This window comes from Cynocephalus volans, chromosome 14, assembly GCF_027409185.1.
Source record: "Cynocephalus volans isolate mCynVol1 chromosome 14, mCynVol1.pri, whole genome shotgun sequence".
NCBI lineage: Eukaryota > Metazoa > Chordata > Mammalia > Dermoptera > Cynocephalidae > Cynocephalus > Cynocephalus volans.
The window spans coordinates 49,540,058-49,565,933 of NC_084473.1; positions in this window are offsets into that span (position 1 = coordinate 49,540,058).

Consider the following 25,876-nt stretch of genomic DNA (forward strand, 5'->3'; position numbering starts at 1 on the left):
ACCCATATCTTCCTGATTTCAGTGTAAAAGTCTTGCTTGTTGCTTTGCCTCCCATGGATTTGTCACCCCTATTCCCTTGGGTGTCAGAACCACCAAAGATTACTCAAAGCCCGTCTTTTCTGGGCCCCAGAAAGGGGTTAATCTCCCAGAACCTTCAAGAGAGAGGTAGTCCTTCCATTTGGGTAATTAACCACAAATTGGGGTTCTCTTCCTGCATTTATTCTCCAGACCAGGAAGTTACAGTAAGAGAACATAGGTGGGGTTTTTGCTAAGTATAGTTTAACAAGTTTAACAATAGAAGCTGGTAACATTCAGTAAGGTGACATTCTATAATGCAATTTGCAACAAAAGCTTGATTTTAGCAAACATTCTCTTCTTCCAGCAATTTCCCAGTATCTTTACATATCAATCAGTAATCTGTCTGTCTTTGAGCCAGCAACCTTGCTGTGTTACAATTCTTTATCTTACAACAGAGACTATATAGCCTGGTGAAAATTTCCTGTCCTTTGCAAGGTCAATATTTGAAACTGCAAGGCTTTGGGAAACCAGGCCCTGTGAAGTACATTTGTTTTATGCATACTTCACATTGCTTGCTTTTTGCTAAATGTATTACAAATTACTTTATTACTTTCATATTATGGTAGATGAATTTTTAAATTTTTTAATTTTCTAATTTTTTTCTCTACTTACATGAAAATGAAATTGATTTTCTTTATTGACCTTGCATCTTGCTAAATTGATGTACTCAAGTATAGGGTTTTTTTTTTTTTTTTTTTTTTGGTGGGGGGTGTAATTATGTTATTTATAAATATCGACAGTTTTCCTTCTTTTTTTCCAATCTGTTCTTCCCCCACAACCAATTCACTGTTAGCTAGAGCTTCCAGCACAATACGATCGAATTTTTGAGTGGATATTCTTGTGTTACTTTTGATTTTAAAGAGTAAGTAATTATTAAAGATTGAATAATGATGGTAATTATAGAGTTTCTGGATACCCTTTACAAGATTGAGGATATTTTCCTCTATGCCAGTTTTGCCCAGAATTTTTATCATGAATGAGTGCTGAGTTTTGTGAAATGCTTTGTCTGCAGGTCCCAATATGGTCATGTTATTTATACTTTATTGTGTTAATATGATGAATTGTACTGATTGATTTTTATTTGTTTCATCTTTTTAATTTTTTTTATTGAAACATAATTGATTTTACATATTTGTAGGGTACTGAATTGATTGATTTTTAAATGCAAAACCAATTTTTCATTCTTGGGATAAAAAGCCCATTTTGTCAAATCCTTAATATTCTTTTTATATATTGAAAAATTAATTTTGGTAATTTGCTCACTTCTTTTGTATTTACGTTAACTAGGGATATTAAATTGAAGTGTTCTCTTCTTCTGATGCCTTTGTCAGATTTTTGTGTCGGATTTATATTGGCTTTATAAGGTAAGAACGGAAGTGTTCCCTGCCCCTCTATTTTCTGAAAGAGGTTGGCTAACATTGGTATTATTTCTTCCTTAAATTTTTGATGGAATTTACCAATGAACAATGTGAAAATTTCTCTGTATGTTTATGACAATTTAATTTTTTAAAGAGATGTAGGGATGCTCAGTTTTTTCTGTTTCACCTATTTTCTATTTTGGTAGGTTATATTTCTCAAGGAACATGTTCACTTAATGTAAATTGTTGTATACACTTGCATCAAGTTATTTATAATATTCCCTTATTATTTAAAGCTCTATAATTTTTTCAAGAACATCTACTTTTTCATCTGATACTGGTAAATAATTTGTGTTTACTCTCTTTTTGTCTTCATTAGTTTTTCTAGTGGTTTATCAATTTTATTAATCTTTGCCAAGAAAAATATTTTGGCTTTTAAATTTGTTCTCTAGTGTTTGTCTGTTTTTTTATTTTATTGTTTTTTTTTAATTCTGGGGTTTTTAAAATAATTTTCTGTTTTCTACTTTGGATTTAATTTTCTGGTCTTTTAAAGATTCTTAAGGTATAAACATTTTAAAACTTTTTTTAATATAAGAATTTTAAATTGCAAATATCTCTGTAAGTGCTGTTATACGGCTGTCTCACAAAATTTAATGTATTAGGTAGTTAATACCCAGTTCAAAATATTCTCTAATATCATTTTCCAAATATGTGGAACTTTTCTAGAAATCATACTTTTATTTCGTTATCAGAGGACACACTGTGCAATACTCCAATGTTTTGAAATGTATTAAGGCTGTTTTACGATCAGCATATGATCTATCTTGGTGATTGCTCAATGTGCATTTACACAAATGGAAATTCATTCTGAAGTTTTTGATATCCTGGTATATGAATGTCAGTTAGTCAGGGTGATTGAGAGTGTTCATGTCTTCTATATCTCAATGAGTTTTGGTATAATTGTTCTGTCAATTATGTGATAAAGATAAATGTGTGAAAATATTCATCTGTTCTTGTGAATTTATCTAATCCTCTGTTTTTACTTCATGTATTTTGAGGCTCTGTTATCAAGTGATTACTCTTTTTATTTTTTCCTATTTACTGTTCCTTTTAACATTACAAAATGTCCCTCTTTCTTTCTGGCAATACTCCTTTATCTTGGAGATTTTTTGTTTGATGTGCATATAGTCACCTGGCTTTCTCGTGACTAATCTTTGCATGGGATAAATGAATCATCCACATACATTCAACCTATATGTGACTTTATATACAAAGTTAATCTCTCTAAATAATATACAGCAAGGTCTTATTTTTTGTAATTTTAATTTATTTTTATATTATTTTATTTTGTCGATATACAATGTGGTTAATTATTGTGGCCCATTTCCGAAACCTCCCTCCCTCCTTCCTCTCCCCCCCCAACAATGTCTTTTCTGTTTTCTTGTCATATCAACTTCAAGGAATTATAATTGTTATGTCTTCTTCCCCCCTCCGGTTTTTTTTTTTTTTTTTTGTGTGTGTGTGTGTGTGTGTGTGTGTGTGTGTGTGTGTGTGTGTGAATTTATTTATTTATTTTTATCTCCCACCAATAAGTGAGAACATGTGGTCTTTCTCTTTCTGTGCTTGACTTGTTTCATTTCATATAATTCTCTCTAGGTCTATCCATGTCATTGCAAATGGCAATATTTCATTCTTTTTTATAGCTGAGTAGTATTCCATCATGTAAATATACCACATTTTCCATATCCACTCATCCGATGATGGACATTTGGGCTGGTTCCAACTCTTGGCTATTGTAAAGAGTGCTGGGATGAACAGTGGGGAACAGGTATATCTTCAACTTGATGATTTCCATTCCCCTGGGTATATTCCCAGCAGTGGGATAGCTGGGTCGTATGGTAGATCTATCTGCAATTGTTTGAGGAACCTCCATACCATTTTCCATAGAGTCTGCACCATTTTGCAGTCCCACCAACAATGTATGAGAGTTCCTTTTTCTCCGCAACCTCGCCAGCATTTATCGTTCAAAGTCTTTTGGATTTTAGCCATCCTAACTGGGGTGAGATGGTATCTCAGTGTGGTTTTGATTTGCATTTCCCGAATGCTGAGTGATGTTGAGCATTTTTTCATATGTCTGTTAACCATTCGTATATCTTCCTCTGAGAAATGCCTATTTAGCTCCTTTGCCCATTTTTAATTTGGGTTGCTTCTTTTTTTCTTGTAAAGTTGTTTGAGTTCCTTGTATATCCTGGATATTAATCCCTTGTCAGATATATATTTTGCAAATATTTTCTCTCACTCTGCTGGTTGTCTTTTAACTCTGTTAATTGTTTCTTTTGCTGTGCAGAAGCTCTATAGTTTGATATAATCCCATTTGTTTATTTTTCCTTTGGTTGCCCATGCTTTTGGGGTCATATTCATGAAGTCTGTGTCCAGTCGTACTTCCTGAATTGTTTCTCCTATGTTTTCTTTAAGAAGACTTATTGTTTCAGGGTGCATATTTAATTCTTTAATCCATTTGAGTTGACGTTAGTGTATGGTGAAAGGGATGGGTCTAGTTTCATTCTCCTGCATATTGATATACAGTTATGCCAGCACCATTTGCTGAAGAGGCAGTCTTTTCCCCAGTGTATAGGCTTGGTGCCTTTGTCAAAAATAAGATGGCTGTAGGTGTGTGGGTTGATTTCTGGATTCTCTATTCTATTCCATTGATCAGCGTGTCTGTTTTTATGCCAGTACCATACTGCTTTGGTTATTATAGCTTTGTAGTACAGTTTAAAGTCAGGTAGTGTTATGCCTCCAGCTTTATTTTTTTTTTCTCAGCATTGCTTTGGCTATGTGTGGTCATTTGTTATTCAATATAAATGTCTGGAAAGTTCTTTCCATTTCTGAGAAAAATGTCATTAGAATTTTGGTGGGGATTGCTTTGAATTTATATATCACTGTGGGTAGTATGGACATTTTCACTATGTTGATTCTTCCAATCCAAGAGCATGGGATATCTTTCCATCTTCTTGTATCCTCTCTAATTTCTCTCAGCCGTGGTTTGTAGTTCTCATTCTAGAGATTTTTCACATACTTGCATACTTGGTTAACTCAATTCCTAAGTATTTTATTTTTTTGGTGGCTATTGTAAATGTGCAAGCTTTCTTGATTTCTCTTTCTGTATGTTCACTATTGGAGAATAGAAATGCTACTGATATTTGTGTGTTGATTGTGTTTCCTGCTACTGTGCTGAAATCATTTATCAACTCCAAGAGTTTTTTTGTAGAGGCTTTAGGCTGTTCGATATATAGGATCATATCATCTTCAAACAGGGACAGTTTGACTTCATCTTTTCCAATCTGGATGCCCTTTATTCCCTTCTCTTCTCCGATTGCTCTGGCTAATACTTCCAACACTATGCTGAATAGGAGTGGTAAGAGTGGGCATCCTTGTCTAGTTCCTGTTCTTAAAGGAAAAGCTTTCAGCTTTTCCCCATTCAGGATGATATTGGCAGTGGGTTTGGCATATATGGCTTTAATTATGTTCAGATACTTTCCCTCTATACCTAACTTATAGAGGGTCTTTATCTTGAATGAATGTTGAATTTTATCAAATGCTTTTTCAGCATCTATAGAGATGATCATATGGTCCTTTTGTTTGATTTTCTTAATATGGTGTATCACATTTACTGATTTGCATATGTTGAACCAAACTTGCATCCCTGGAATGAATCCCACTTGATCGTGGTGAATAATTTTACGTATGTGTTGCTGTATTCTGTTTGCTAGTATTTTAGTGAAGATTTTTGCATCTATAATCATCAAGGATATCGGCCTGTAGTTTTCTTTTTTGGTTATATCTTTACCTGCTTTTGGTATCAGAGTGATCTTTGCTTCATAGAATGAGTTTGGGAGATTTGCATCGGTTTCAATCTTTTGGAATAGTTTGTAAAGAATCGGTATCAATTTCTCTTTGAGTGTTTGGTAAAATTCTGCTGTGAATCCATCTGGTCCTGGGCTTTTCTTTGTTGGGAGCCTTCTGATAACAGCTTCCATCACCTTTATTGTTATTGGTCTGTTCAGATTTTCTGCATCTTCATGGCTCAGTTTTGGGAGCTTGTGTGTGTCCAGAAATTTATCCATTTCCTCCAGATTTTCAAATTTGTTGGCGTATAGTTGTTTATAGTAGTCTCAAATGATTCCTTGTATTTCAGATGAACCAGTTGTAATATCACCTTTTTCATTTCTAATTTTTGTTATTTGAATCTTCTCTCTTCTTTTTTTTGTTAGCCATGCTAATGGTTTGTCAATTTTATTTATCTTTTCAAAAACCAACTTTTTGATTCATTGATCTGTTTTATTGTTTTTTGGGTTTCAATTTCATTAAGTTCTGCTCCGACCTTAATGATTTCCTTCCGTCTTCTAACTTCAGGTTTGGATTGTTCTTGTTTTTCTAGTTCTTTAAGATGAAGTATTAGGTTGTTCACTTGCCATCTTTCCATTCTTCTGAGGTGAGCATATAATGCAATAAATTTCCCCCTTAGTACTGCTTTTGCAGTATACCACAAGTTTGGGAATGATGTATCATTATTTTCATTAGTTTCAATAAATTTTTTGATTTCCTGCTTGATTTCTTCTTGGACCCATATGTCATTAAGTAGAATGCTGTTTAATTTCCACGTGTTTGTATAGCCTCCAGAATTTCATCTGTTATTGATTTCTTATTTTAATCCATTGCGGTCTGAGAAAATACATGGGAAAATTCCAATTTTTTTGAATTTGTGGAGATTTGATTTGTGACATAATATGTGATCTATCCTGGAGAATGATCTGTGTGCTGATGAGAAGAATTAATATTCTGAGGTTGTTGGATGGAATGTTCTGTAGATATCTGCCAATTCCAATTGGTCTAGAGTCTTGGTTAGATCTTGTGTTTCTCTACTGATTCTTTGCCTAGATGATCTGTCTAATATTGACAGTGGGGTGTTCAGGTCCCCTGCTATTATGGTATTAGTGTCTATTTCCTTCTTTAGGTCTAATAGAGTTTGTTTTATAAATCTGGCTGCTCCAACATTGGGTGCGTACATATTTATGATTGTTATGTCTTCTTGCTGGATCAGTCCTTTTATCATTAAGTAGTGTCCCTCATTGTCTCTTTTTATGGTTTTTAGTTTAAAGTCTATTTTGTCAGATATAAGAATAGCTACTCCAGCTCATTTTTCTTTTCTGTTTGCATGGTAAATCTTTTTCCATCCTTTCACTCTTAGTCTATTTGAGTCTTTATGGGTGAGGTGTGTCTCTTGAAGGCAGCATATAGTTGGGTCCTCCTTTTTAATCCAGTCAGTCAGTCTGTGTCTTTTGACTGGGGAATTTAAGCTTTCTACATTAAGAGTTGTTATTGAAAAGTGTTGATTTACTCCTAGCATTTTATTGATTATTGTTTGGTTGTCTTAGGTGTCTTTTGTTCCTTGCTTTCTGATTTACTGTTTGCTTTCTGTATTTGTTGGTTCCTTAGGTTGTAGATAGCCTTTTTGTTTGTTTGTTTTCTCTTCATGAGTGCCATTTTTATTATACTAGTGGGTTTTGATTTTTCTTGGGTTTTTATCGCAGTGGTAGTTATTTTTCAGGAACCAAACCCATTACTCCCTTGAGAATTTCTTGTAAGGGTAGTTGTGTGGTGGTGAACTCCCACAGTTTTTGTTTGAGAAATATACTATTTGCCCTTCATTTCAGCAGGATAGCCTTGAAGGGTAGAGTATTTTTGGCTGGCAATCTCTGTCTTTTATTATTTTGAATATATCATCCCATTCCTTTCTGGCTTTTAGGGTTTGTGATGAAAAGTCTGATGTTAGTCTGATTGGGGATCCCTTATAGGTGATTTGATGCTTCTCTCTTGCAGCCTTTAAGATTCTCTCTTTGTCTTTGAGTTTTGCCAGTTTGACTATAACATGTCTTGGAGAAGACCTTTTTGGGTTGAATACATTTGGAGATCTTTGAGCTTCCTGGATCTGAAGATCTGTGATTTTTCCTTTACCTGGGAAGTTTTCTGCCACTATTTTGTTGAATATGTTTTCAATGCAATCTCCTTTTTCCTCCACTTCTGGAATACCCATGACTCGGATATTTGAGCGCTTAAGGTTGTCTGATATCTCTCTCAGATTTTCTTCAATGCCTTTGATTCTTTTTCCTTTTTCTTTCTTTTTTTTTTTTCTTTTTTGCCTGTGTTATTTCAAACAGCCCATCTTCAAGTTCACAGGTTCTCTCTTTAACTTCTACAAGACTGCTGGTTAAACTCTCCATTGTGTTTTTTATTTCACTGAATAAATTCTTCAGTTCGGCAAGTTCTGCTACATTTTTTTTCAGGGCATTTATTTCCTTGTACATTTCTTCTTTCAGGTCCTGTATACTTTTCCTTTTTTCATCATGTTGTCTAGCTGAGTTTTCTTGTATCTCATTCAGTTTCCTTAGAATTATCACTCGAAATTCATTGTCTGTCATTTCAAGGGCTTCTTGTTCTATAGGATCTAGAGCTTGAGAGTTATTACCCATTGGTGGTGTACTTTCTTGATTTTTCATATTTCTGGTTTCTTTTATTTGATGTTTATTCATTGTGGCAGGGGGTTTCACAGTCCACAGGTTTGACACTATTGTCTGACTAAGATGTTGCTGTGGTTGCCAATTTGGTATGGCTACCTCAGTCACTGCTCAGTTGGCCACTAGTGCCTTGTGCACGTGGTTGCCTCAGGTCTTGGGCCTCTCTGGTGAGCCACCTCTCTGGTCAGCTTGGGTCATGGGGTGGTACTGCAGGGTGTGTGGTCTCTGCCAAGTTTCCACATCCCCTGCTGGATGTCTCCCTGTTCTGTGTGCACTGGGCGGGGCTGCTGGGATGTGCAGAGCCACCGCAGAGCATGTGGTCTCTGCGGAGCTTCCCCTTCCCCTGCTGGATTTCTCCCTGCTTCGTGTGTGCTGGGCTGGGCTTGGGATGGAGCTGGGTGGCAGCGGTGAAGCTTACCTGCTGCTGGATCATGTGGTGGCAGCCCCCCCAACAGGGTGTGTGGTCTCTACGGAGCTTCCACCTCCCCTGCTGGATGTCTCTCTGCTCCGTACGCACTGGGCTGGGCTGCTGGATTGCACAGTGGCAGTGTGGTCTCTGTGGAGCTTCTGCCTCCCCAACTGGACATCTTCCCACTCCGCATGCACTGGACCGGGCTCCCAGACAAGTTTCAGAAGAGTTTCAGAAGCTTTTTGCAGTTCCCTGCACTCCCCAGTCTGTCATGCTCCAGTGCCCTTGACCTGAAACGTCTGCTCCCACTGCCTTTCCCTCTTCACCTTGACTCAACCTTTGAGATTTGGCCTTAGCCCAAAACATTCCAAAACACTTTCACTGACCCAGTAGGGGAGCCTGTCTTCCACTGTTGTCTCATGGTTACTGTATTAGTCAGGGTTCTCCAGAGAGACATAATGAATAGGATATGTTATAATTATATGAGAGGGATTTATTAGGGGAATTAGCTCACGTGACTGTGAAGAAAAGTCCCATGACAGGCTGTCCATAAACTGGACATCAGTAGCATGGCTCAGTCCAAGTAGAAAGGCCTCAAAATCAGGGAAGCTGATGGTATCCTTGGTGTAAGTCCTGGAACCCAAAAGCTGAAGAGTCACAAGATCTGATGTCCCTGGACCTTCTTCTGGTATTTAAGTATTTTTTAGTCTTTAATTCATCTGGAATAACTTTTGTGTAGGGTGTGAGGCAGGGAGATAACATTTATGCCAAAAGGGGAACCTCCCCATAACCTGCCAGAGTTTCTGGGGCTGAGAAGTCCAAAGTCCATCTGGTGGTGGTGACAGTGACCCACAAGTCTCTCATTGCAAGATGGTGGGAGCAGAGAGAGCAGAGCCTTATTTTTTTTTAATCACTACCAGTGAACAAAACTACTGTGTTGTCTCTCAGTGAGGCTAGAATTTGCTTGGGAAGAGTCCTAGAGGGCCCATGTATGTTGTCAGCAAATTTTTAGTTCAGCAAATTATTCTATTCCAAAAGGTGGAGAACCCTCAGAGCCACACTTTCATTAGCTTTCATTTTAATAAAGCTTCCTGATTTTTTTTTTTTTTTTTTTTGTCTTTTTGTGACCGGCCGCACCGCGCTCAGCCAGCGAGCGAACCTGCGATCCCTATATAGGATCCGAACCCGCAGCGGGAGCACTGCCGCGCTCCCAGCGCCAGCGCCGCACTCTCCCGAGTGCGCCACAGGGTCGGCCAGAAGCTTCCTGATTATTGTCAGATAATTTAACTACAATATATGTGTGGCTGAGTCTTTGGAATCCAAATGCATTGCAGATTTCCTTTCACAGATCCCAATTGTCCAGTTGTTTTTCACTTTTCATTTACAGCTTCTTGATTTCCCTTTATTTAATAAGATATACTGTGCTACAATTTATATTTATATTATGACTCTTTGAAAGTTGATTGATTAACGGTGAAATGGATCAAATCTTCTAGAGGCGCTGGAAAGAGAATCACCATGTTAGTAACCAGTACTAAATGGTTTCAGATGCCAGGCACAATTGTTTCTGACACTTCTCTGAGTTGGTTTCTTTTCCTTTATCATTTAGCCCTGGAAACTTACACACATTTGTATCCCTTCATTTTATAAATTATTGATATGTGGTCCTACCAGAGTTCCACATGGACTAGACAACTGCCATTTATTACAAGAGTGTATCAGCTGCTGTCCTATATTCCTTCTGCCCCTTTACATGTACTCTCCCCTTTGATTGCATTGGGCCATCAGAGTTTGTCACTCCTATATTTTGACCATTGGCATAAACCTACAAGACAAATATGTCCTTTCTGGGATGATCACCCTCAAATTTACTCCTTGCCCTCTGTCTGACCACTTGCCTGAGTACCGACCTCTCATAGTGATGTTGTCTTTTTCTTCAGGGAAACCATCCCCTCTGGCACTGGACTGAACTATAAGATAGTGTAAATAAAAAGTGTGTTATGTTTTCCTGACCAATACGTAGCTCACAAAAATTGATGCAGCACTACAACAGCAGAAGTACTCACTTGGATATTGTATTAAGTTGCCTCATTGTGTCCTCACATGGCCTTTTCTCTCTGCATGCATATTCCTCATGTCCTTTTGTGTCCAAATTCCCTCTTCTTATAAGGACCACAGCCAGATTAGATTAGGATGCACATTAAGGGTCTCCTTTAACTAAATAACATTTTTAAAGGCTCTATCTCCAAATATAGTCATATTCTAAGGTGCAGGGGGTCGAGCTTTAATACACAAGCTTTAGGGGGACACAATTAGTGCATAACAGATAGCACTGAACCTATCCAAAATAAGTTCTTCCTTCAAGCCTTAACCCTCAGAGTAATTTCATGTTGAATCAAGAATGAGCAGTATTCTGTGGGGAGGGCATGAAAGCAGAAAATTTCAGCAGTCATTAACTATGATTACAAATAAGAATCTCATTTATCTTGTATTTATCTTTCTTGTTTAATAGAAGAGGATGAATGCCCAGGTCCCTACTGGCCAGAAGTATAAGAGTTAGTGTGTTCTTAGTGGTTATATGTCTTTGTGGTGGACAATTGTCACCTTTTCTTGTGGAACAGAATCTGAACCTCATTCTTATGCTTGGAGATATCCTCACTCACCATGCAAGTCATGGCAAAAGGCAGAGCCCACCTTTAATCACAGATGTTGAAATCCCATATGCTCATTTATTCATTTTCCTTGTATCAAAGGTATGAGCATGTGACCTAGAATGTATTACTTCTGTTCTTGGAACTGGGAGATAGTAAACAAACAAGAGAAATCTACCATGGAGAATACATTTTGATGCTGGTGACAGTGTCAAGTATCAACATATGGCAGTTTTGCAAGCTGAGTCTATGGTTAACAGCAGCGGTGTGTACAGCACACTGATTTCATGGCACGATTTTGCCTTTAGTCCTAGTTGCTGCATACCTCCCTTGTTCCCACTTGTTTGATTGAACAAGTTCAGCCACTTTTCTGGCAATTATTGCAGTTAATTTTTTGTCTTCTTAAATAAGTCAAAGTAAGTTTCTGTTGCTTAAAAGAATTTGACTGATTAAAGCTTAGTCCTAACTGAGCCTATGCTTCTCCACAGTGAGAGGGTGTGTGTGCGTACCGGTGTGTATGTATGTGTGTTTGGATGTAGGGGAGGGCATTCTAAAGTCCCTGAATTGGGATTTTAAGTAATTTTAGTGTATAAAATGCTTTCATAAAACAAGCCTAAATTCATCCATGTTAATGCAAATGACAGGATTTTTCCCCTTTTTAAAGGCTAAATAGTATTTCATTGCACAGAGAGAGCACATTTTCTTCCTCCATTCACCTGTCAATGGACACTTAGGTTGATTCCATATTTCAGCTACTGTCAATATGGCTGCAAGGAACATGAGAGTTCAAATGTCCCTTCAACATACTGATTTCAATTCCTTTGGATATATACCCAGAAGTCAGATTACTGGACAAATATTTCATGATCTCACTTACATATGGAATCAAATCAAATTGAACTCTTAGAAGTAGACTAGAATGAAGGTTACCAGAGAGGGGACAGAGGGATTGGGGAATTATTGATCAAAGGCTACAAAGTTTCAGGTAGACAGGAAATACAGGTTTTGAGATCTGTGGCACAACAAGGTGACTGTAGCCAACTATAATGTACTGCATATTTCAAAATAACTAAAAGAGTAAATTTCAAATATCTCACTGTAAAACATGACAGGTAAACAAGGTGATGAATATGTTAATGATCTTGATTTAATCATTCCACATTGTATACATATATCAAAATATGACATTGTACCTCATAAACGCAGACAATTATGATGTCAAACAAAAATAATACTACCGATAAAAACTCCTTCTAAAGGAACAAAATAGAAAAAAAACTAAAAACAAATTATTGGTAGATGAGTAAAAGAAATACATATGTGTGTAATAAAAGTTTTTTTTTCTTTATTTTTATAGCAGTTGTAGTTTTACAAAGAAATTAAGAAAGTACAGTTCGTTCCCATACCATCCCCCCACGCACATATACAGTTTCTCTTATTATTCACATGTTACATTAATGTGGTACATTTGTTATGTGTCCATTGATTTTGGAGTAGCCACAAGTATTTTTGTGATCTGGTTATGGGAAAGTTGAATAAATGATACAAAGATACATTTTGCTTTGGATTTAACAGGGTGTATTTGTGGTTTGCAGTTACGCCCTTACACAGTAAAGTTATTACTAGTCATTACATAGTAGTTTTCATAGATTGTTCCAAAGAATACTTGAACCACACACTGGGTCAACTCATCTGACATTGTGACAGGGAAATGCAAGGCCAGAGGTCATTCTACAATATGGTAATGATAATTTCCATACAATATGCCATGATAATTTCTGGCAACAAAAGTATGTGGTTACTAGAGCAGAAAAAGATTTTAAATTTATGAACGCAGGAATTTGTCTTCTCTGGAGAATTTTTCCTATTATTAAATGTGTGAAACTATAAAGGGAGTATCCAGCCAGTATTCTTTATCAATATCCAGTCAAAATCAACATTCTCTTCTGTCAGAAATGTAATGCAGAATAGACAATTATAATTGCACCACATTTTTTTCTTTTTGATGGCAATTACGTACAATAGAATTTGTTAGAATTCTTGCCTTTATAGGTCACAAACTTATAGAAGCAGGTTAAAGACAGTAAACAGGTCTACATGAGGTAATATATGAACGATATGAGATTTTCCCCCAAATTTACCAACTAATTTAAAATTTGGGGATTTTCAGTAATGAGTTGTGAAGTTAAAGGAAATTCTTCTAATACTATTAATAAAATTGTTCTTGATTAACCATTCCAGAGAAAATACTGAGTTACCTTTCCATTTTCTCTAAAAAGTAACATACAAAATTATAGTCATACAAAAGGGAGATCAAAGATTTTCAGGCAAAACTGTAGGGAAAAAGTAAAACACTGTCAGACAATTAAGAAATAAAAATATTCTGATGATTTTTCTGGATTTTGCAATGTCTGTGGTATTTTTCAGCTTTATTTAAAAATTTTATTGAATAATAACTGAAGTATAATAAAGTGCCCAAATAAAATGTAATAATATAAAATGTTACCAATTTTTAAATAGTATACACCTATAAAATAATCACCATAATCAAGGTAACATATTTTTCCATGGTGCTCAAAATTCTTTTCATGGTCCTTTCAACCCATTGCTTCCTCCCATCTCCAGGCAACCACCAATATGCTTTCTGATAATATAGATTAGTTTACATTTTCTAGAATTTTATATAAATGCTGTCATATGGTATATATGTATATTTTCCTCATGGCTTCTTTCACCTAGCATAATCAGTTTGAGCATTCAAGTTATTGTCTGAATCAATGGTTGGTTCCTTATTGTTGCTGAGTAGTATTCTATCATATGGATAGACCACACTTTGTTTTTCTGTTTATCCACTCACTTATTGATGAATATTTGGGTTGTTCCAGTTTTGGGGTAGTACAAATAAAGCTACCATGAATATTTGCGTATAATAAGTCTTTGTGTGGGCATATGTTTTTATTTCTATCAGGTAAACATTTAAGATTAGAATGGCTGGATCCTATGGAAGGTGTGTGTTTCACTTTTTAAGAAACTGCCAAATTTGGGCAGAGCATTTGTACCATTTTCCATTCCCACCAGCACTGTGTGCAAATGCCAGTCACCCCACATTCCAACAACACTTGATATGGCTGGTCTTTTTCAATATTTAGCCAATATATTATCAAAAGACAGAATATCAATGGTTGCTAGGGTTTCAGGGAGGAGAGAGGGAGGGAGAGATAAATGAATAGGTGGAGCACAGAGAGAGAGATGACCCTCATTCCATATATCAGGGTCATATTCTTCTAAACCAAGGCCCTGATCTCAGCATAACAAACCGGACTTTGTTGGAGTTTAATCTTTTCTGAAACCCAATTACCATACTATCATAGCTAGGTCCTGGGACTGATCTTCAGGTTTCTCTGTCCTCCTGAAGCAGATGTCATGATAAAGTTCCTCTGGTTTTCACAGTTAGCCTTCAATTGGTGATTAACCCTTTGTAGCTTTTTCTACTTGTTTTCTAGAAATTCAATTGAGCTTACCAACAGTCACTAAATTTCCATTGTTTTTATACTTACTCTTCCCCTCAGATTTCTAAAATGCCTAAAACATCACAACTGTTAATACATTCCTTCCCATCAATATGTTATCCCAACTTACTATCTATTTAAGTTCTAATTGAACCACCACCTTTTGTCAAGAGCTATTTGTACTCCACCCATCATCAGTAAGGTGGTCTTCATTTCCAGCCAGATTGGAAGTGATCAGTTCCAAAACCCCCATCTTAGTATCTACCTTCCCAGAATACTCCTGGTGTGAAATGTTACAAGTTTAGTTATCCAGGAAGTAGACTCTGGAATAAAGTTTAGTATGTGAGCTACTTATTAAGAAGAATCCTTGAGTTTAACACCTATGAAAGGAAGAGGAAAGAAGCAGGATTAAACCAAGAATATCCAGCTGTCAAACAGGCCAAAGGACACCTTCAGCCAATTACATCTGGTCTTCTGGAGCTAGAATGACCATTCAGAGATTGCCCAACTAAGGCCAATATATCAAGACCTTCATACCCTCATAGCAATCAGCCACTCAATGTGAACCATTCCCAGGAAAGAGTGTGAGCTTTGGCAAAGCATCTCTTTGCAGCTAAAAATATCTCTTCAGGAAGTGACAGCTAAAGGCTGTCTGTGGTCAACAGTCCCAGCAGCTGGGCCAACAAGTCTGTTATTGAAAGGGGTTCTGGATGAAGATTCCCAATGTCTACTATGCAGAAAAAAATTCTAAAAAAATTATCCCATCCTTTCTCTGGGCCCATAACTTTCTATTTAAACATTTTGGCTTATAATCTATTGTATGGAAGTAGGTACTTTAATAGTGAAGTTTTATAGAGTACTAAAACCACCAGTTCAGAAGAATGGTGTGTTGGTTTCTTCTCTTTCAATAACAGGTGGCATGTTCTTGCATACACCGACTTCTATCAACTCTGTCTCAGCCTCATTTTTATCTTCTCAGCCTTTCAGTCATCTCTGCCAAATCACCACACAAATAAGTGGAGTCATCTTGGTTTTTCAGTACCAATCCAGTTGCCAGCTGAATTCCAAAGTGACTCTGATGGGGATTATGGAGCAGCAGAATCGGTCAGCTAAGCATTGCTCAAATTCCAGACCCACAAATTCATAAGATATGATCAGATGTTCTTTCAAGCCACTCTATTTGGGGGGTAGTTTATTATATAGCTATAGACACTCTGGTTGTTGTGTCAGCCACAGAAGTTGCTGAATGGCTTTGCATGATATATAGTTGTTAGGTATTTGATTATTATTTATTTTAGCTGTTATCTATTAAGCATCTACTATGTTTTAGGGACAACACTTATGCATTTATTGTCTCATTCAATCCTGCCAACATGAGTTACAAGACAGTGCCAAGCAATTATCAGTTGTCTCTCAGCAACAAATACTCTACTCTGCTTTGTGACGCTGGGCCTGGGACTCGGGCAACCACATTTTCAGACTCCTTTTCCAGTGGAATTCTGGTGAGATTCTGCCATTATCTGGCACCAGAAGCAAGGTGGGAGAAAGAAAGGACGTTCTTTCTGTTTTGCATACTCCTGTCAGCATCCTTTCAGCAACAGCACTTTGCTGACTCAAGTGTCTGAATTTCAGCAATCCCAGAATTAGCCCAAGCACACTCTCAGAAGTACCAGAGGGGCAAGTCAGCCTGTGCCATCTCCTCAGTGTTTTGAGCACCAGCCCTGTAGGGACCGTCATCCAAGCTCCAGAGGAATGCTTTTCAAATTTTCTTCAGGCTACTTAATGACAAGATTAATTATGTGTTACAGATGAAGTTGTAATTTTCCCCTCTTTCCAATATGATCTGCTTTCCAAGGGAAATTCTTCCATAAGGTTATTTAATACCTACCTTTAAGTTTATTTTCCTTAAATACTTTATCAAAAAATTATCTGCTTATACACGATTCCATAAAAAATGTACAGTATAGCACTTTGTGTTTACATAAATAGTACACTGTATTCATAATTTTTCTCAACATAATTTTATTATCGTTATTAGCAAATACAGATATAACTCATTTCTTATAACTGATATATAGAATTTTGTTATATGAATATAACACCATTTATTTATTCTGCTGGTTTTTATTTCACAAATCCCTTCAATCACTTGGTTGAAGAAAAATAATTTTACTTTTTTGAGACCAATGTGCTGTTGTAATGGAATATATATTTTGCTGTTTTCTTTTGCCATGCAATCATTTTCTAGAAATGTTAAGAAATTGTCATAAACAAAAAGTTCTAAAAAGTTAAGCTTCCATTAAGGCAAAACATATGTTCCTCAAAGAAGATCCATGTGTATAACAACCTGAGGTCTTTGTGTCTTTAGATCCCTGTGGCATCTCTAAAGTCATTGGCTCTGTTATAACAAGGAAAATGGTCAATGAAAATTGAAAACTTCATCTCTGACACATATATGACCAACCAATTGCTTGCCGTGTCTTTTCTAGCTTTTACTAATAACATTTTACCTACTCCTGAAACATACCCACTGAAAGAATCTTAATTCTATCAACTGCAAGATCTCTTTTTTTTTTTTTTTTTGTCTTTTTGTGACCAGCAGCACCACGCTCAGCCAGTGAGCGCACCGGCCATCCCTATTATAGGATCCGAACCCACGGCAGGAGCACTGCTGCGCTCCCAGCGCCACACTCTCCCGAGTGCGCCACGGGGTCGGCCCACAAGATCTCTTCTGATACCCAATACTGTTTCTCTTTCTAGAGAGACTAATAACAAAATGATTGTGTTCGATGAAAGGTCACAAACAGCTTTTAACTTTCATCCAGTCCTAGAAATTGGAAGCAATAAATTAAAAATCTAATCGTAGCCAATTTATTTCCTTTCAGGTGGCCATTTATCCTAGTTTGACAAGGACAATCTTGGTTTCCACAGTCTGGGGACTTCATGAGTGTGGCAAGAGAAATATATTCTAAATTAGAATACAGGATGAAAATCTTGATTTACACAAATTGATTAGTTTCAGTATGGCAATATGCTGTATATATGCCATCTGTTCTCTATGCCATGGTCAAGACTTACTTAACCATTGACTATGGTGCTACGCCCACAGGGCACAAGTAAGGCTTTAGAGTTCTTTGGTGTAGCAAAGTGATCACAAAATTAATCATTCAAACCAGGACATTTTGAGAATGAAAGGAAGTGCTGCTAATAATTTCATCAAGAAAATGTATATGGAATATACATCTTAAATGAGTGTAAACAGTTAAAAAATATTGAACATTCCTCTCTGTGATAGAATAAATTTATATTGTGTGTTAATTTAACTCAGTTAATCCTCACAACAGCACCATGCTATCAGTGCTATTACTATTTCCATTCTACAGATGAGAAAACTGAAGATCAGAGAAGTTAAATAACTTGCCTAAAATCACACAGCTGAAAAGTAGTGGATTTGTGATATAAATCCAGTGTTTCTGATTCTGGAGCTCATGCCACATTTAACTGCCGCATTCTATTCTCACTCGAGATCTGTACCATGTCTCATCACTGGTTAAATTGCCAGTCACTGTAGGATGATTCCAATGGTTTTACATGGGAACTACTCAAAGACCTTTTTCACACCAGCTTAAAATGGTGCCACTTACCATCCTGCTTAGTAAGAATTATTGAAACTTTTTGAATGGAGCAAAAACAACAACAGTGGTAAGTGGGAGTAGAAAGAATGAAGGCACTTTCTCCAAAACGGTTCAGTTAAAAAGCATATATTCATCCATTTATAGTCAATCCTCATTATTCACTTATTCCATATTTGCAAATTTTCCTACTTGCCAAAATTTATTTGTAATCCTGAAATCAATACTTGAGGCATTTATGTGGTCATTTGTGGACATACACAGAGTAGTAAAAAATTTGTTGCAGAAAATACTTGTGTTAGATAAGCTTCATTTAGGTGTGAGTTAGAGTACTGCAGCACTGTAAATTAAATAAGGCCTCTTTAAACAGAAACATACATAAAACAAGGTTATGTATTTCTCAGTTGAGTCAATGTTGTGGCCAGAGGCTCATAGGAACCTAAGCCCACAGGAGCAATGGTTCATCTTTCACTAATTCTGTGTTTGTGTGACTTAAAGATTTTATAGAAGTACCATGAATAGTGAGAATTGATTTATTTATCCATGTATTCATTCATCATTCAGTGTTATGAAAAAAGCCAACCAGTTATTTTTTATGTTTATATTATGTAATGAGCAATCTGACTCCATTTTTTGATATTTAACTGCTGACAGCTTTTACATCTTACTCCTCCTTCCCCCACCCCGTGCCCCACACCTGGCAAGCTGATAAGAAAGCTCAGGTGCCCCCTCCATTGGCACTGGAGGGAAATTGAAACCAGGCAAGCCCCTTCCCATAACCATGGTAAAAACTCTGGCCAGTCTCCTTTCCTTGATTTTTCCAGCCTTTTCAGACCTGCTTAAGAAGTCTGCCCTGCTCTTCCCGGAGACTTCAATGATGTAAGTAATAAACATTTTATACCTTCTTGATGTGCGTGTGGTATCGTCAGTCCTAACATTGAAAACAAATTTTTGGTGGGGAGGTCCATCTGCTTCTACACATGACTATAAAATATTAATACACATTCATTTGGTCTTTTTAATGATTCTATGTAATATATCACTTTACATAGCTGAGAGATCTTGATTTTGAGGGACAAGGTACATAAAAGATACATTTCAGAGAAAGAATCAGAATAGTATGTGATGAGGCAAGGCTCTGAGTCAAAGATAGTACCGTGGGGACTAGCAACTAGAGGTGTATGTAACCAACGTGAAAGCAAAGTACCCTGTACATATGACACATTAAAATAATGGCTTGCATCTTGCTTCTGTCTTTATTTACTGCTCTATATCTTTTCAGCCTGTGATTTCTTTTCTTTTCTTCATGTCATGAAGGTAGGTAGAATTTATAGCCATTTTGCAAGTTCCTCAGCACAACAAGGATTTATCAAAATGAAAACCTAGCAAACAAAACCTAGCAAACAACCAAAAAGCCTTCCTCAAACTATGAAACATCCAAATCTGCAGGGGTTAGAAACTAAATTCTTGATCTGAGTGCATGTAGGTCTCTGTAGTGCTCTTCAAGTAACACGTTGCTACCTAGCCCTAGGCATGGATTTTACCAGGCCTAAATACACACACACACACACACGATACACAGAGGTATCATCCATCCGTTAAGGTAAGTCTAACACTTAGAACTCAATGCCAAAATACAAAACCCACCCACTGTAACAACTGAATAAGTGCCAAGATCCAAAACGTGTGTAAATTCCTCAATAATACCCCAAAAAATTTCTGAAGTTTCTATTTTCATCAGAGAAAGCTAGTATATACCACTGCTTTTATTGGAGAGGACAATTAAGAGTTTGTTAAATAAGGGAAAAAACACCTCTTCAGATGCATAATTTAAAACACTGCAATTAAGAGCATCATTACCCAATTTTTTAGAAAGAAAAATTGCTCAGGCTGGATGATATTGCTCATAAAGGTAGCAGGAGGGGCTTCTGCTGCCTTCTTCCACAGCATGTCCTGCTTCCTGGCAAACAGCATTATTTCACACAGAGCACTTACTTTGCATGCACTCAAGTTGCTTTCTTAAACCACAATTCAGATATTGTAAATGAAAAACACTTACACATTGCGTTTGAACTTAGACAGGAAGTCTGGTGTGTTTGTCTCCTTTCCCTATCCCTCACATTTAGGTAACTAATTTAAAGGCATATTTCTTGCTGGTGTGAAGCAAAATGTGGATAATGGTTTTCCTTTAAAGGCACTTCGAGTAAGATAATTACAGGTCTGAGGTTGGGCAAGAAGTAGCGATAGAGGGATTTTTTTTTTTCTTTTTCCCTTAGATTATCAGAAGTAAAAATTATGAAAAGGTTCAGATTTTTTTACAACTGTAGTCACACCTAAAGTACCTACAATAGTTATAATTTTGTAGCTGAGAGTATTACAGGTCAGAGGTTGTGGCAGTTTCCAAATGCTGGCTCCTCAAAGCCAGTCTCTTCCTTTATGACTCCAGCACTGCAATGTTGTTTGGGTATCTAGTAACTGGCTGCTCCAGGAGACACTAAGCCCCCCTTCACCAGTCATAATTTTCTTTGCCAGTGACTGGTGCTCAAAGGATGCAATTTAGCCATGAGACATTGGGTGAAGTCCTCTAGGGGTGGTTCTGAGAGATTTTATTTGCTCTTACAAAGGTGCCAAGGAAAAGAAAGCCTCTCCTCCCGCCCTCACATTGCTGCATGAGAATGAAAGCCTCACCACGGTGCATGACCAGGGGGACATCTGAAGACAAAAAACAATTCTGAGAGGACAGCAAAGAAGAAAATTGGGAGAATCTGTATCATTAATCATGCTTCTAGATTCTTTTTTTTTTATCTTGTCTTTGAATGTATTCTGTTAATTAATAAATTTTCAGTTTAGTTCAAGACATTTTCAGTAAGAGCTTCTGATAATCTTAGGATAGAGCATCCTGAATAATATGTAGGTAACATACCCACATCATCCATAATTTAGTCAACTCGAGATTCAAAGCTGTATTTTTCTGGCTCCAGACCCTTTGTTCATTTTAATAATATAGGTACTTCTAATCCGATATTGGCGCAAAATAGATAATTATTGAGAAGAAGATAAAATATTGATCTTAATTTCTTTACCAATATGAAATCAACCTTTCACTGTCCCCCCTCCCCAGAATCCTGCAAGAGGTTAAAAAGAAAGAAAGAAAAAAGATAGATGTGTCTGTTCATGTGGTTACTACATGGGACATATTTATTTTGTTCAATAGCCATTATGGATGATGAGGTTACTAAAATTGTAATCATTAATTATAAGGGGTTGTAAAGATTTCTCATTTAGCATTCACCTTAAATTTAAAAATTGATATCCTCAGCACTTTTTTATACCTGTCTCTAGTTCTCCATTACAAACTGTCTTGAATTCTCTCTGCCTTACATACAAACTTATCAGTATCAGCAGCACCATAACCATCACCACTATCATCATTATTATTTTTCTATATTCTCTCATCTTCACTCATGGATGAGTCCAGCAAAAAAAGAAAAATCTCTCAGGAAAATTCCTTTGGCATCTATCACTTCCTCCATATATGATTCAATTCACATTCAATAATACTTTCTCCTTAAGAGAGAGATTGAAGTGAGATATTGAAATCACCTTCAAACTGTATCTTCAGTCTCCTTTTCTCTTCAAGAGATTGTTGGCATCATGTTTTACCTCTAAGCACCTCTGCATGCCCGGTCATGGCATATTATTCTACTACAAATCACCTTCTCCACATGGACTTTCCTGACCACTCCAGTCTAACAGGCACCATTCTGGGTGTATAATAATCTGAGTATAGCTCCACCTATCTGAGGATTTTCTGTGTCCCTAAAGTCTCTGTAAACACATTTAGGCAAATACTATTTAACATGCTTCTATTTATTTCTCACATTTTTTTGATGTTCAATTAAATATTTGATGAGATATATATCTGAATATATATACATTCCAGAAATCAAACAAAATTCAATGTAAATAGTACATAGTAAAAATTCTATATAAATTTATACTTTATAAATAAAGTATAAATATTATTATAAAAGTTTTAGCTGTATTAATAATTAATTCTCAGGATAACCTGTATAGCATAGGTAATTTATTTTACTATCCTCATTTTTATAGAGAAAGAAACCAAGGTTAAATAACTTACCCAGAATCACACAACTAGGAATTGGTGGAGTTGGAATTTGAATGCAGGCAATCTAGTGTCAGAGTCCATGAAACTATTGTACTATGCTGTCTTCATGCAAACATCCATCAGCTACCCACATGTCACGAACCGCACTCATTACTGATAGTTTACATGCTTGCCTCCCTTGGGATATAGTTCAGTTAGAAAGGAATACACATCTAAAAAACCACTCATTATTATTGAGTATTGCAAAAGAGATGACTAACTGCCATCAAAATGTATACTCCCTCCTCCTGAATATGGATTTGTTACTGAGGTAGCTAGCTAGCAGGGATTATATTTCCTAGGTTCTCTTGCATGTAGCTGCATCCACATAACTAGCTCTCGTCAATACAGTGTGTGAAAATTTAATTTATATCACTTTTGGGGCAAAATATTCTGTCTCTTCCTTTCTACCAGCTAGATGCAGAAGATTCGGAGGCCCTTTTAGATAGTAAAGCTCAATGATAAAGAAGCATGGGTCCTTGGTGAGTCCTTCATGCAGGAAAGTCATAATCCACTGGGAATATTCACATCTGACTTTTAAGTAAGCACTGAAGAGTCATCTACAGTGCTGGGCCTTTATTCAATTTTGATCTATTAAAACAACTAGGATTTCAGTAACTAATGCAAGCATGTAATAGATGCCAGGAATGATATATGTATTCACTCACCTGATTCATACTATATATCCTGTGAGACAGGTACTTTTATTTCTGTGAAAACTATGGTTCAGAGAGATTGATTAGCTTGACCAAAGTTATACAATTCAAAAGTGTCTGACTCCACCAGATATACAATGTTACTACAATTTATTATCTATGACATGCATCTTGCTTTGACCTAAAGCATTGCAAGTCGTAGTACTTCTTTGCTGGCATATAGTGACATCATTCTGAACAAGAGAAATTTCTAATGGACATCCATCTTCTTACTTCTTTCTGGTTAGCCTTGATGGGCTTTGGTGCAGTCCTGAGTGATGGAACACACTTGACCTAAGCAAGTTAGAACAAAGGGTTCCTCAATTTCCACACTGCCTTGCTGTACAAGAGATAAGTTCATCTGGGAGGTTTTGAGGAAGCTTTTCTTTCCTTCTGAAGGGGACAGAAACAGCTGACCTCTCCTTTTCCTGCTTAAACATGGATAGGATGGTAGGAGCTGCCCCATTCATTTTGTAACCATGGAGAAAAGGCCAAGACAGTGCTGTGAATCAGTTACAATAACAACTCATCCCACAACAACTTTTTATATGAGAAAAAAAATCCCTGTATGTGTAAGCCGTAGTGTGTTAGGTTTGCTGTTTAGAGCTGTACACAATCCTAACCAAAAAAACTATCATTCGGTCACAATTTTTTCAATATTATCTTACCAACACCCCATCAGGGTTCACAATAATCTTTATGATACTCTGAGTGACTCTTTATCAGTACCTAAAATTTTGCTTTTATTTTTCATAAAGCTAGAAGTTTACTTTCTATAGCATATATTCATGGAAAGAGTTTAGTTTGTTAAACAAAAAGGGTTTAACTTTTTAAGTGCGCATTCATCTTATTAGTGGTTTTTCTGTGTGTGTAATAGAAGATTGGGGGAAAAAAACAGAGGAGTGGGGAAACCTGGAAGGTAGGAAGCACCAAACAAACATATTAATATTTCTTATTTGAAAAACTGAATGAGACAAGTTACAGAATTCAAAAGGAGCAACAGAGAATCCTTTCCTATTTATTAGCTTTATTTGCTGGCAACCACGGTCAGGTTGCTTTGCTTTTCTAAGTTTTGGCTTCCTCACCTGTGAGATGGTATTAAGGACAGTATGCAGCTTACTGATGGTTGTGAATTTCCAATGCCGTGCACAGAGTCATGCACATTGAAAGCCCTCAATATACGAGAGCTGTTGTTCTCATTATTGTCATCATCTAGTAATGATAATGGTCCTGGAATGTCAAATTATTTTGGGTGAAGACATTATGCAAGTCCTTGAAGTGATTTAGGAGGATGGCTATGTTCTCTAATTTATTCTTCATGAATGTCATATAGTAACTTTAGAATTAGTTATTGGATACATTCATTTACTTGACTGCCTTTTAATTTCAAAACTACCTTAACTTTAAAACTACCTTTTAAATTCAATAAAAGAGACAAAACAATGACCTAATAATGTGAATGTTAAGCAATTTTTTTACTCTGTTCCTAAAGTTATTTTATAGCGACAATATCGCTGGAAAGAAATTCCAGTGCAAGTAAGTTGGCAACTTTCAAAATAAATTAGGGTCTATAGAGAATATTTGTCTTTTGTATAAACTACTTTTAATTCCATGCTTTATCCTGCTAGGTTAAGGATTATTCTAACCTCTATGGAGCATGAGAAAATCTAGATAGCCCTATAGCCTCTTTTGAATTATCGTTCTCTGCTTTTAAAATAATAGAATATAATTGGTCCTTTAAATGGATAAGACATCAGGTTGGAACTTGATAAAATACTTTGAACCATTGGAAACAGGCTCCGGTAAGCCATTTGGTCTTTGTCTCCTATGTAGTTTATTTTAATTTCAGTAAGTATTTTACATGACCTGCCTTCCAAATCAGGTAATTTCGCAACTTCGGAATTTGTGTACGGCAACCCTTCCACTGCTTTGATATTAGGTTACAAAATGCTATCTAGGAATAAGTTGATATCTAATTCTGATTCAAAATGCTGTGCATAATTTACTGGACTAGGCATTTAGAAATCCAGTTCCAATACCAGATGCTGACACTAAACTCACTTTGTGACATGTAGGAACCTATAGGCTCTTCCTATAGGTCCTTCTCTTAGTCTTAATTCCTCAAATATAAAAACAAAAGGATTAGACTAGAAATCTATAGCTTCAACTTCTTCTAGCTATAAAATTCTACTTTTTAATGCTTATTATGGTCAGGTTTCTCTTGTATAAAAATACAGACCATTAAAAAAATTCAGTCCTTAAAATTTTTTCCTCTTAAAATAATTAACAAAGGTTTTGAACAGGCAATTTACAGAAGAAGAAACACATAAAAAATACCCAGTCTCATTATTAACCAGGGAAATCAAAGAAACAAGATAGACTCATCCATCAGATTGTAAACTATTTAAAATTTTAACAATATTAAATACTAGAGTTTCTATGGGGACAGACATCTTTCACATATTGCTGGGAGGAGGACATATTGGTTTAGCTACTTTGGAAAACAGTTCGGAAATAGCTTTCAGAAATAAAACTGCACATAGTACACTGCCTAGAAATCCCATTCTACCATATTGTTGCTAGAGAAACACTTGCCTGATTCATAAGAAAACACATACAACATTATTTACTGAAGCATTATATGTAATAGTGATATATATGGGGGAGTGGGATCCTGACTGCATCAATAGAAGAATCACATAGTAAACTGTAGTATAGCCATACTATGGAATACTGTGTACAAAAGAATGAAATATATTTACTGTGTAAAATATCCAAGATCTGTTGTTGATTTGATA